The sequence below is a fragment of the Salvelinus sp. IW2-2015 genome, linkage group LG20 (assembly GCF_002910315.2).
Source record: "Salvelinus sp. IW2-2015 linkage group LG20, ASM291031v2, whole genome shotgun sequence".
In the NCBI taxonomy this organism is placed as follows: Eukaryota; Metazoa; Chordata; class Actinopteri; order Salmoniformes; family Salmonidae; genus Salvelinus; species Salvelinus sp. IW2-2015.
The window spans coordinates 5,058,295-5,072,537 of record NC_036860.1 but is presented as its reverse complement, the minus strand read 5'-3'; the positions used below and the strand labels follow the sequence as shown (position 1 = coordinate 5,072,537).

Below are 14,243 nucleotides of genomic sequence, written 5' to 3'. Positions count from 1 at the left end.
AATCTTTGTCCCCATGTGCAGTTGCAAAATGTAGTCTGGCTTTTTTATGGCGGTTTTGGAGCAGTGGCTTCTTCCTTGCTGAGCGGCCTTTCAGGTCATGTCGATATAGTACTTGTTTTACTGTGGATATAGATACTTTCGTACCTGTTTCCTCCATCATCTTCACAAGGTCCTTTGCTGTTGTTCTGATATTGATTTGTACTTTTCGCACCAAAGTACGTTCACCTTTAGGAGACAGACCGCATCTCCTTCCTGAGCGGTATGACGGCTGAGTGGTCCCATGGTGTTTATACTTGCGTACTATTGTTTGTACAGATGAACATGGTACCTTCAGGCGTTTGGAAATTGCTCCCAAGGATGAACCAGACTTGTGGAGGTCTACAATTGTTTTCCTGAGGTCTTGGCTGATTTCTTTTGATTTTCCCATGATGTTAAGCAAAGAGGCACTGAGTTTGTAGGTAGGCCTTGAAATACATCCACAGATACACCTCCAATTGACTCAAATAATGTCAATTAGCCTATCAGAAGATTTTAAATCCATGACATAATTTTCTGACATTTTCCAAGCTGTTTAAAGGCACAGTCAACTTAGTGTATGTAAACTTCTGACCCACTGGAATTTTGATACAGTGAATTTTAAGTGAAATAATCGGTCTGTAAGCAATTGTTGGAAAAATTACTTGTGTCAAGTACAAAGTAGATGTCCTAACCGACTTGCCAAAACTATAGTTTGTTAACAAGAAATTTGTGGAGTGGTTGAAAAACGAGTTTTAATGACTCCAACCTAAGTGTATGTAAACTTTCGACTTCAACTGTACATGGGACAACAGCATTCAAGTGTGGGGCACAATCTTTTCAGCACACTTTGATACAAAGTGATTTTCATAGCAGATTAGGAGAGCTTTTTCCCAAACTCTTTTCCTAACCTTAACCTCAGTCTCCTAATCTGCTACGAAAATGTCACATCGGTATTGAAGTGGCATGAAAAGTGTGTTTCTCGCTCAAGTATGGGTAGCTGCAGCCCAATATGACAACCGGGGTATGTGTGAGTGGGTGTGTCAAAAGGAGTGGGTTTATGGAAAGTGAATCAGCTAAGTGGGCAGATTTGTTGCCACTCAAGACCGTTTTGGTTGACGTTGCCTGCTTCCTACTGGGTATCACGGTCTTGTCGCCGGCGGTAGGTAACGTGGCCATTTTTTATTTAATGTAAGATAGCAGCACAGCCAGAATGGGTAACCCAGACACGTCACAGCGGCTATAAAGCTGAAGCATCCATTTAGAATGTTTTCTCACCACCACATGTGGTGTTGAGGAAGTCCAAACGCAGGTAGTGGGAGAGGATGGAACAAGGTGAAACTGGGCCGACATTCTGCAAATGTTGTCATCGATGAAACATCTGATCTCAATACATGTTTCTGTTACCAAAACAAACACAGTGCATTAAGTTTTATAGACTTGGCACTTTGCCAAAGTAAAAGATAAATGTGTTGTTTAGGAGTGCAAGGTAGAATTGAGTTTGTGCACATAGGGAATGCCTCCTTTGTGAAGTGCCTGACGGAAATATGCAAATACATGCTACAACGCGCCAATAGGATCTCACTAGCTTGTACTTGGCTTTGCCCACCTCCTTGCTTGTTCTGCCCACTATTCTTAATTTCCTCCCACTCTAAACGACACAGATGAAGTATCTTGTGTTAGTTATACATATCGTTGATAGCAGCCTACACAAGAAATAACTAATATTAATAATGTTAGGATTTATGTTTATGCATTATGGCCCGCTACCATATTGTTTGAAGATGAATATTGTTTTGTTACACACACACACAAACAATGCAGATGTGTGTGTGTGTATGTGTGTAAAGACTGAGCAACATAGAGTGACTTGCTACAAAAGCTGTGGTCAATCTGGAGAGGGGAGGGGTGCATATCTCCAGGCCAACCAGGGAGGGTAGGACACTGGACAATACCATATTAGGAACTGTTTGAGTGTAGCATCTGGGGAGCGGAACAAGACAGATCTAATCTACCCAAAGACCAGATGCGGACACCGGAGAGCACCAAGAGACTGGGACAAGTCTGAGTGCCAGCGATAGGCTGAGCAAAGTTTAAACCACGCTCAGCCTCTACTGTGATAGGCCAACAGATGGCTGTCATAGTATAATAACTGTTGTTTCAGAGTTCCCTGTTCAACCCTGCGCGGTGATACAGTGAACCCGTATATACGAAAATTGCATTTGCCATTTATTGCTTGCGTTAATTAAACATAATTAAAGAAAGTTAGCAGACCTTGCTTTTTATTTATCCTGATACCGGATTCGATTAACGCAGCGCTTACAATAACCATCTAGATGTCACCTTGATACATACATAGTCTACTACTCAATAGGAAGGGCATGAACGACACCGGGACACAGTGCCCTTCGCTCCTGCTTGACAAGCACTACTGTCCGGCAACGGCGTGGGAAGTAGCTACCTAGTAGCCAATATCAGGGTGATAGTCACAGTAAGCACACGCATACAACCCATAAAGCAACAGTACACCCATCATCAATCATTTTTATGAAAAATAAACTGAATGTAAAATTATTTGTTTATAACAGTGAAATCCGACTCAAGACTCATCCTSTGGCTTCAAAACAAAAGTCCAAACTCTCACGGTACTGTAGCTCAAATGTACGGTAGCGGCGTGGTAAGAGACGAAAAATAAATAAACAACACTGCTCAATGAAAACCGTCTGACAACACAGTTTCTAAACCATACTCTTCTGTCTTTGGTGTAACCTATAGCAGAGTGCTTTCCACACACCCACTCCTTTCCTTTCGACACACCCACACTTCGGTCGCCAATATTGGGTTGCAGCTACCTCCTTCTCGCAACGTTGGATGTGTTTGTGAGTATGTGTGTCAGAGAGAGAGATATCTATATACACACAAACTGAGTGCACAAAACATTAGGAACACCTGCGCTTTCCATGACATAGACTGACCCAGTGAATCCAGTTCAAAGCTATGATCCCTTGTTAAATCCATTTCAATCAGTGAGACATGGATTGTGTATATGTGCCATTCAGAGGGTGAATGGGTAAGACAAAAGATAAGGTGTTCCTAATATTATGTACAATCAGTGTGAGTCTGCGTGTGTATGAGGTTTGAGTGTGTGAGTTACTTTGTCTATTACTACCGGAGAGCTACACACGCACCCTGAGCGAGCTAGCTAACATTACTGTTTGACAGCTAGAGATAACTATACTAAACAAAAATATAAATGCAACATACAACAAATTCAAAGATTTTACTGATTTACCCTTCATATAAGGAAATCAGTCAGTTTAAATATATTAATTAGGCCCTAATCTAATGGATTTCACATGACTGGGAATAGACGTGCATCTGTTGCCCCGTGGATCAGAAAACCGGTCAGTATCTGGTGTGACCACCATTTGCCTCATGCAGTGTGACACATCTTCACATAGAGTTGATCAGGCTGTTGATTGTGGCCTGTGGAATGTTGTCCCACTCTTCAATGGCTGTGCGAAGTTGTTTGATATTGGCGGAACTGGAACACACTGTTGTAGATGTCGATCCAGAGCATCCAAAACATGCTCAAAGGGTGACATGTCTGGTGAGTATGCAGGCCATGGATGAACTGGGACATTTCCAGCTTCCAGGAACTGTGTACAGATCCTTGCGACATGGGGCCGTGCATTATCATGCTGAAACATGAGGCAATGGATGAATGGCACGACAATGGGCTTCAGGATCTCATCACTGTATCTCTGTGCATTCAAATTGCCATCGATAAAATGCAATTGTGTTTATTGTCAGTAGCTTATGCCTGCGCATACCATAAGCCACCGTGGAGCACTCTGTTCACAACGTTGACAGCTCGCCCACACGATGCCGTACACGTGGTCTGCAGTTGTCAGGCCGGTTGGACGTACTGCCAAGTTCTCTAAAACGACATTGGAAGTGGCTTATGGTACAGAAATTAACATTACATTCTCTGGCAAAAGCTCAGATGGACATTCTGGCAGTCAGGATGCCAATTGCATGCTCCCTCAGAACTTGAGACATCTGTGGCATTGTGTTGTGACAAAACTACATATTTTAGAATAGTATTTTATTGTCCCCAGCACAAGGTGCACCTGTGTAATGATCATGCTGTTTAATCCGCTTCTTGATATGTCACACTTGTCAGTTGGATTGTCTTGGCAAAGGAGGAATGCTCACTAACAGGGATGTAAACACATTGTGCACAAAAATGTTTTGTAAGTATGGACAATTTCGGATCTTTTATTTCAGCTCATGAAACATGCCACCATTACTTTACATGTTGCATTTATATGTTTGTTCAGTATAAATTACTTAATATAAAACAGTACCAGTCAAAAGTTTGGACACATTCAAGGGATTCTCATTCAAGGGGTTTTCTTTATTTTATTTTTTTACTATTTTCGACATTGAAGAATAATAGTGAAGACATAAAAACTATGAAACAACACATGTCTAGTAACCGAAAAAGTGTTAAACAAATCAAAATATATATTTTATTTGAGATTCTTCAAGTAGCCACCATTTGCCTTGATGACAGCTTTGCACACTCTTGGCATTCTCTCAACCAGCTACATGAGGTAGTCATCTGGAATGCTTTTCAATGAACAGGTTTGCCTTGCTAAACATTCATTTGTGGAATTTCCTTCCTTCTTAATGCGTTTGAGCCAATCAGTTGTGTTGTGACAAGGTTTTTTGGTTACTACATGATTCCATATGTGTTATTTCATAGTTTTGATGTCTTCTCTATTATTCCACAATGTAGAAAATAGTAAAAATAAAGAAAAACCCTTGAATGAMTAGGTGTGTCCAAAATGTTGACTGGAACTGTGTATATATTTATCCCCAGTGGTGGAAAAAGTAGTCAAATGTCATACTTGAGTAAAAGTAAAGATACCTTAATAGAAAATGACTCAAGTAAAAGTGAAAGTCATCCAGTAAAATACTAGAGMAAAAGTKTWAAAGTGTTRGGTTTTAAATATACTCTATTATCAAAAGTACATGGAATTGCAAAAATATACTTAAGTATCAAAAGTAAAAGTATGAATAATTTCAAATTCCTTATATTATGCAAACCAGATGGCACAATTTGTGAATATTTTTTTATTTACGGATAGCCAGGGGCACACTCCAACACTCAGACATTAATTTACAAATGAAGCATTAGTGTTTAGGTAGTCCGCCAGATCAGAGGCAGTAGGGATGACCAGGGATGTTCTCTTGAAAAGTGCGGGAATTGGACCATTTTCCTGTCAAAATGTAATGACTACTTTTGGGTGTAAGGGGAAATGTATGGAGTAAAAAGTACATTATTTTCATTGGGAATATAGTGAAGTAAAAGTAATGAATTGCAAAGTAAAGTACAGATACTGCAAAAAACTAAGTAAGTAGTACTTTAAAGTACTTTACACCWCTGTTTACCCCACACACCCCCTTGTCAAAAAATCGTTCTAAAATCTCTGACTGTAAGCTACAGAGCATTTTTATATTTGCGGGTTTGGGTCGGGTGCGGGCTTCAGACTTTCTCTTTATCACATTTAGTCAGGCAGTTGCAGGTGGGTTATTAGCAATTGCGGGTGAACAAACAGCTGACCTGTACATCACTAATCGCTTAAACGCGGAAACATTATATTTTTACGCCCAGCGGAGAGTGGCCATAGGTAAATGCCAAAAGACGCAAGGAATAATAGCACCTTCTGGCAGCAGCAGGACTAGTGACATGTCAGAAGACATCTTGATTCTTTATCTTGTCACCCCAACCAACAGCATCAGCATCTCTGAGTATTTAATGAGTATTAAAACTCTGAATATTTAGGCAATTTCACTGATGACTATATGATGTACAGTTGAAGTCGGAAGTTTACACACACTCTTAGGTTGGAGTCATTAAAACTCGTTTTTCAACTGCTCCACAGATTTCTTGTTAACAAATTATAGTTTCGGCAAGTCGGTTAGGAGGTGTACCTGTGGATGTATTTCAAGGCCTCCCTCAGCGCCTCTTTGCTTGATATCATGGGAAAATCAAAAGAAATCAGCCAAGACCTCAGAATAGAAATTGTCGACCTCCACAGGTCTGGGTCATCCTTGGGAGCATTTTCGAAACGCCTGAAGGTACCATGTTCATCTGTACAAACAATAGTACGCAAGTATAAACACCATAGGACCACGCAGCCGTCATACCGCTCAGGAAGGAGACGTGTTCTGTCTCCTAGAGATTAACGTACTTTGGTGCCAAAAAGTGCAAATCAATCCCAGAACAACAGCAAAGGACCTTGTGAAGAGGGTGGAGGAAACGGGCACAAAATTATCTATATCCACAGTAAAACGAGTCCTTTATCGACATAACCTGAAAGGTCACTCAGCAAGGAAGACGCCACTGCACCAAAACCGCCATAAAAAAGCCAGACTACTGTTTGCAAATGCAGATGGGGACAAAGATCGTACTTTTTGGAGAAACGTCCTCTGGTCTGATGAAACGAAAATAGACCTGTTTGGCCATAATGACCATCCTTTTGTTTGGAGGAAAAAGGGGGAGGTTTGCAAGCAAAGAACACCATCCCAACCGTGAAGCACGGGGGTGGCAGCATCACGTTGTGGGGGTGCTTTGCTACAGGAGGGACTGGTGCAAAATAGATGGCATCATGAGGTTGGAAAATTATGTGGATATATTGAAGCAACATCTCAAGACATCATCAGGAAGTTAAAGCTTGGTTTCAAATGGGTCTTCCACATGGACAATGACCCCAAGCATACTTCCAAAGTTGTGGCAAAATGGCTTAAGGACAACAAAGTCAAGGAATTGGAGTGGCCATCACAAAGCCCTGACCTCAATCCCATAGGAAATTTGTGGGCAGAACTGAAAAATCATGTGCGAGCAAGGAGGTCCTACAAACCTGACTCGGTTACACCAGCTGTGTCAGGAGGAATGGGCCAAAAACTTATTGTGGGAAGCTTGTGGAAGGCTACCCGAAACGTTTGACCCAAGGCAATGCTACCAAATACTAATTGAATGTATGTAAACTTCTGACCCACTGGGAATGTGATGAAATAAATAAAAGCTGAAATAAATAATTCTCTCTACTATTATTCTGACATTTCACATTCTTAAGATAAAGTGGTGATCCTAACTGACCTAAGACAGGGAATTTTTACTAGGATTAAATGTCAGGAATTGTGAATTGTGGAATTGTGGAATTGTGTTTCACCATCATTGTAAAGCCCTGGTTATTTGGTTGCTTTTTTGGCAGTCATTTCTGAAGACGAGGAGCATCCGTGCATGGGATTTCATTTGGGATTTTAAATTGAAATAGTTTAGCATTATTTTACATGCCATTTAGTTCCATGCTATAGTAATATAATTGTATATTAATCATCCTTAATTTCAAGTGTCATAGTTTGCAAATAAAAGCATGGATGACAGTGAAAAATCGAAGGTTTTCCCTTTACAAAAACTGAACTTCATGAAAGAAATGTCCTGTTGGTGACATCTTGTCACAGTACACCCACACTGTGTAAACCCAGCCAACCCATGGCTCTCTTACCCAGTCACATCTGCTCACGACCTCCCAGAGCTCTAGCCTCACAAGATCAATCTATCAATGTCGCATCGATTTTATTTGGACTGTTGCAGCCAGGCTTGATTTGGCTGGATAACCTGCACAAACTGTAGCATGCTCAGTGGACTGAATCAAATTGAAAATAGTTTAACACTGTAAACACTTTTGTTAGATAATTGATTATACATTGTCTGGTTTTACCAGACTGTTTAGGAAATGAATAGCCCAACATTGCATGGGTGACTGATTTAGGGGAAACGCCAGTCATGGCATTAAACAAGTTCACAGGAGGCTGCTGAAGGGAAGACTGCACATAATAATGGCTGGAATGGAGCTAATGAAATGGCATCAAACACATGGAAACCATGTATTTCAAATCAAATCAAATTTTATTTGTCACATACACATGGTTAGCAGATGTCAATGCGAGTGTAGCGAAATGCTTGTGCTTCTAGTTCCGACAATGCAGTAATAACCAACGAGTAATCTAACCTAACAATTCCACAACTACTACCTTATACACACATCCGCGACAATTTGTAAAATGTGATTCACATCACACAATGTGTAAAGGGATAATAGAATATGAATAAGTGATGATGTAGACAGAACGGCATATGGCAAGATGCAGTAGATGGTATAGAGTACAGTATATACATATGAGATGAGTAATGTAGGGTATATAACATAAAGTGGCATAGTTTAAAGTGCTAGTGATACATGTATTACATAAAGATGGCAAGATGCAGTAGATGATATAGAGTACAGTTATACATATACATATGAGATGAGTAATTAGGGTATGTAAATCTATTATTAAGTGGCATTGTTTAAAGTGGCTAGTGATACATTTTTACATACATTTCCATCAATTCCCATTATTAAAGTGGCTGGAGTTGAGTCAGATATGTTTGCAGCGCCACTAAATGTTAGTGGTGGCTGTTTAACAGTCTGATGGCTTTGAGATAGAAGCTGTTTTTCAGTCTCTCGTCCCTACTTTGATGCACCTGTACCTGGACGCTCGTTCACAGTAAATTCTGGATGATAAGACGGGTGAGAGAGGCAGTGGCTCGGGTGGGTTGTTTGCCTTTTGGATGATGTCTTTCTATGGGGACCTTCCTGTGACCTCCGGTGGTGTAGGTGTCCTGGAGGGCAAGGTAGTATTGCCCTACCCGACCTGGTCTGGATTCTGCGGTGGCTTTCGTGCAATGGAACCTGTCTCTCTCACTTTCCGTTTGCTCGGTGGTGGAGAGGCCTTCGACGGTGTCGTTGTAGTTGTGACCTGCAGCTTGCTGTGTCCATAAGGTTTTGTTCCAAGGCGGTGATACCGCCGAGAGGATGCTCTCGATTGGTGCCATTTGGGCGCTGTCTCACGAAGTTGTGGTGAGGTGGCTTTTTGTTGTGACAGCCACAATTGTTCTTTTTCAGCCCCTTCCTGAGGGTTGAAGAGGCGCTGCTGCCCTTCTTCACAATGCGGGTTGTCTGTGTGGGTGGCAATTTCAGTTCTTGTACCGCGCGTCCGATGTGTACGGCTCTCTCGAGGACCCTATATAACTTACTACCCTCCCTCTCTACCTCAACTACTGCCTCTTCATCGATGTGGAGGCGGGGCGGCTGCTTGCCCTGTTGCTGGGTTCCGGGTGAACGCCTCCACACGGTTCATCCCTGCCTCCATTTGTTTTGCTTGACGTTGAGTGTGAGTTATTTTTCCTGACACCCGACACTGCCGAGGGCCGCTCACCCTCCTCCCTGTAGGGCCGTCTCGTCGTGTTGGTAAATTCAAGCCTAAACCACTGTAGTGTCGTTCCGCAAACTTTGATGATTGAGTTGGAGGGTGCCAATGGCCAACTATAGCAGTCGTTGGGTGATCAAGGGAAGTACAGGAGGGCTCAGAACGCAATATCCTTTGGTCGCTGTGGCCGTGCCCCAAGTAGTTGAGGATCCGCGGGTGGAGAATGTTGTTACTATAGCCCTCTACGCTACCTGGCGGGCAGGTCCCGATCAGGAAAGTCGCAGTACCGTTGGCTCACCAGTTGCAACTGAGGGCGGGGTCGATCCAGACCGCCGCCACACGAGGGGTGTTCGGTCGGAGCTTGATGTAACCCGTATGTGGAGCGCGTCTCACTATGGTTATACACTGCTGCTGCAAGTCGTGATAGTATCGAGTGGAAACCAGGAGCAATTCCTTCACGCACGAGCTAGTGGGGGCGGATCGATCTCATCTGTCGCCAGATTGGCGTCTAGAGGTGATATGTCGCTCGCCAGTGCTGTTGGTGTGCGATCGGTTTTGTTGCGCGTCCTGGGAATAGCGACTTAAACTCTCGGAGGTCATCGGGTAAGGTCACACGATTGTGAGGTGGCTGGGCCGTCTAAACAGGAAGATCGGTCAGGATAGGGAGTGGACGGTGTATAGACGAGTTTGTGCACGACCCTATTATGGGGGCTGACTCGTCTCAGGTGCTCAAGTGTGTGTCAGGAGAACAACTCTATCATATCGTATCAGACGGACGTCAAGATGCTATCCGGGGCAGCGTAAGTCAGAGATAGTGGGAGATCTGTACAAGTTACACGCGTTTAGGCCTTCTCCCTCATGGAACACGCGAGAAAATAGGTTGGCCGCGACTTGGCAACACGCCCATGCCCTGCAAGTGACCACGCACAGAACTGAGTATTCAGGTGAGTAAGGATTCGAAATTTTGGGAGGAGAGGTAAGAGCGTTCGAGTAAACATCTACTAGCCCCGAGCTGCGTTCCTTCGCGCCTCATCTTGCGCTGTACTGCAGGATCCACACGGATGGCAGCAACTTGGGTGTGCGGTTCAGAACACAAGCCCTCCGTGCGAGCGGTTACACAGCAGTCTTTAAGATTGTTTTTACGTACAACTCGGCCTGCACACAGATTTGAATGGAGAGGACCCGCCAAAGAGAGGGTCGCCGTGCACCGCGCGCTCTATTGTGTCGTACGCTGGCACCGTCACGGATATGAGGTGGTCTCAAAGTCTAGCGCATAGAGGAGAGAGCTCTATGTATCGCGTTCCTGAAGTATAAGGGCGAAGCAACGACACAAATAACTGAGTCGCAGACGGGCTGGATGTTATTATTCTTCTGTCCTTCTTAGCTAAATACCGTTGACGGTGACATCGCGTAGAACCACTCGCCCCATATCTTACCTGCGTCTGTGTCTGACGTCTAGTTGAAACTTCGCGACGGACGTCGGTCTGGCATACTGCTCTACTCTTCATACGTACCTCACTAGAACGCAGGCTAAGGGGCACTTGACATTAGGTTTGAAGGTTCGCTGCGGCACGAAGCAAATCGAGCTACCACACTGTTTGGTGATGTCGCGGAACAATCTATCTATGGTCTCCTCCGCTCATGTACCATCTATGCACCTGGTTATAACCAAGCAGTATGGTTGTCAGACAGCGGGAGACTTGTCGAGTTCTCAGCGATATGCAGGAGTGCCAATGCACATTGACGGACGACATTCAACCAATCCTGGCTTAGATGCTCGCAGAATGTTGGTTAAAACGATCGTGTCTCTCGTGGTGTACTTACGTTGCGATGCACTTTCTAATGGAATCGCTCAACCGAATCAGCGTATGGGTTCAATGCTTGTTGTTGCGCATGCGGAACATATCTCCCATTCCACGTGATCGAAGAGTCTTGAAGCGTTGGACTCAGATTGGTCGTACCCAGCATTAACAGAACCTGGAGCGCTGGAGTATCTTCGTTTTCTCTTCTGTTTGTAGGCTGGAAGCAACAAAATGGAGTCGTGGCAGATTTTTTCAAAAAGGAGGGCGGGGGAGGGCCCTTATAATGCGTCGGGCAGAAGTTAGAAATAGACAATGATCGAGGTTTACCAGCCCTGGTAGCACAATCGATATGTCTGATAGAATTTGTAAAATCCCCAGCTACGAATGAATGCAGCATCAGGGGTGTGGTTTCCAGTTTACATAGAGTAGATATAAGTTCGTGCTTCACGGGCCGCATGCAGAGATTGGTCTCTGCCTTGGGGGGAATATATAGTCTTCTGGCTCGTGGATTCAATAATTCGACAGAGAATTCACTTGGATAGAATTAAATGCGGTCGCACACATTTGATTTGTGAGGAATTTCTAAGTCAGGTGAACAGAAGTACTGTGATAGTTCCTGTATGTTGTTATGATCACACCACGTCTCGTTAATCATAAGGCATACCCCCCCGCCCCTCTTCTTACCAGAAAGATGTTTGTTTCTGTCGGCGCGATGCGTGAAGAAACCAGCTGGCTGCACCGACTCCGTTAGCGTCTCTTGAGTTAGCCATGTTTCCGTGAAGCAAAGAACGTTACAGTCTCCGATGTCTCTCTGGAATGCTACCCTTGCTCGGATTTCATCAACCTTYTTGTCAAGAGACTGGACATTGGCGAGTAGTATGCTAGGGAGTGGAGCGCGATGTGGCCGTCTCCGAAGCCTGACCAGAAGACCGATTCGTTTGCCCCTTTTACGGCGTCGTTGTTTAGGGTCGCCGGCTGGGATCAGATCCATTGTGGAAGGCAAAACACAGGATTTGCTTCGGGAGAGGCCTGATATTCCTGGTCGTAATGATAGTGAGTTGACATTGCTCTTATATTCAGTAGTTCCTCCCGACTGTATGTAATGAAACCTAAGATTACCTGGGGTACCAATGTAAGAAATAACACGTAAAAAATGGAAGTGGTATTTGATACCATTACACCTCTTCCGCTCCAGCCATTACCACGACCCTGTCCTCCCCAATTAAGGTGCCACCAACCTCCTGTGCCCAGGTTATATTGGGGTGGCAGGGTAGCCTAGTGGTTAGAGTGTTGGACTAGTAACTAAAAGGTTGCAAGTTCAAATCCCTGACCTGACTAGGTACAAATCTGTTGTTCTGCCCCCTAAAGGTAAAATAAATATGACTTGCTACTAAAATAGAACAATTGTCAGTGTTTATTTAATACATGCTTTACTTTACTGCACCCAGAAATTAATATACAATTTCCAAAAGTGAAATGAATATTGTTTGTGATGGCTAATGATCTGCAGATTAGATACATGTTGATGTCATACTCTATTCACAAGGGAAGTGTGAGACAAATACACAATATTGTTTTGATCTAATGATGTGCATAAATGCTTCAAGTACAAAGTACATGATAAGACAACACAGAAAAATATGATGCAGATTAGATCAATTCCTGTCACGATCGTCGTTACGTGAAAGAGAGGAGGACCAAGGCGCAGCGTGAAATGAACACATATTTAATCAAAGAAGACGAAGAACACTTACAAACTAAACAAAACAACAAACGTGAAGCTATATAATGACAAGTGCAGACACAGGCAACTTACACATAGACATAGACAATCACCCACAAACTACCTAATGACTATGGTTGCCTAAATATGGCTCCCAATCAGAGACAACGATAGACAGCTGTCTCTAATTGAGAACCAAACTAGGCAACCATAGACATACATACACCTAGACTAAACACTGCCCCATAAACATACAAAATCCCCTAGACAATACAAAACACAAACTTCCCCCATGTCACACCCTGACCTAACTAAAATAATAAAGAAAACAAAGATAACTAAGGCCAGTGCGTGACAATTCCCCTCTACCCCACTGCTATTATTTTTCAGTTAACATCAGAGACTGAGTCAACAGACCCATGCTTAAAGATGTCCTCCAGCGAATTTGGAACTTTTTCTGTTGAAAAGCGATGTCCCAAGTATACAGTAAAGTACACACACTGAAGGGTAAAAACAATGTGTTTTTTTTTAGACACAACTGCAACCTTCAGGGAGTAGGGCATTCAAAGAGTTGGTTTGATGGTCAGATGTGATGTCCTCGGCCTCACCCCTTCCTTAAGGAACAGTAGGGAAGCAATAGAGAACAAAAGAGGAACCCCCCCCCCCCGCTGTGTTATGTCATACTTGACAACCTTTTTGAAGAAATCAGTGTTTAATGAGCAGGTGAAATTAGAATGAGGACGACTTAAGCACAGTGTATTTCCTCAGAATATGCTATTTCATCAAAACTCCCTCAATCAATGCCATAAAGTCTCATTTAAGATGAGATATGGAGCAGCACAAAATTCAACAAATATTGACAACACAATAGGGAGGATAGCCTCAGCTGGCTCATCCAATTTACAGCCTTCAATAAACTAGAATATTTTGTCTAGTCCTTGAATTAGTGGTAATTCCTCCCTTGGCGATTAGTCTGACTATTAGATGGAAAATGGGCCAGTGCCTGAGACTGCGAGTGGATGCCCATTAGAATGATCTGGATAGCCATTGCATAGATAATAGGATGAGAGGGCAGAAGGATATTTCATCAGCTCACTATTGAATAGACATGCTAAAATGGAGAGGTGCGGTGTCTCGCATTATGTGAAAGGCCACCAGATGACAAAGAAAATCAAACAATCTAATATTAGTAGAGAAAACGCTCTAATAGGATGCTGCACAACATTAGAATATAAGCATATGCATGCAGTACCGCTCCCTCCTCCCCCTTATCCTCAAGCTTAACTTCAACACACCTGCTGAGACGACCTTGATCTATATACAATATGTGCCAAAACTCCTGTCGTTTCAAATGCATGACTGACAACATATGAAGT

The 14,243-nt window shown here is 43.2% G+C and overlaps 1 protein-coding gene across 1 annotated transcript in view; it reads left to right on the top strand.

The window, feature by feature from the left end:
• LOC111979923 (non-structural maintenance of chromosomes element 1 homolog) overlaps nt 1-14,243 on the top strand; it is a 51,675-nt gene that overhangs the window by 12,856 nt on the left and 24,576 nt on the right. The gene's annotated exons all lie outside the window — the stretch shown is intronic.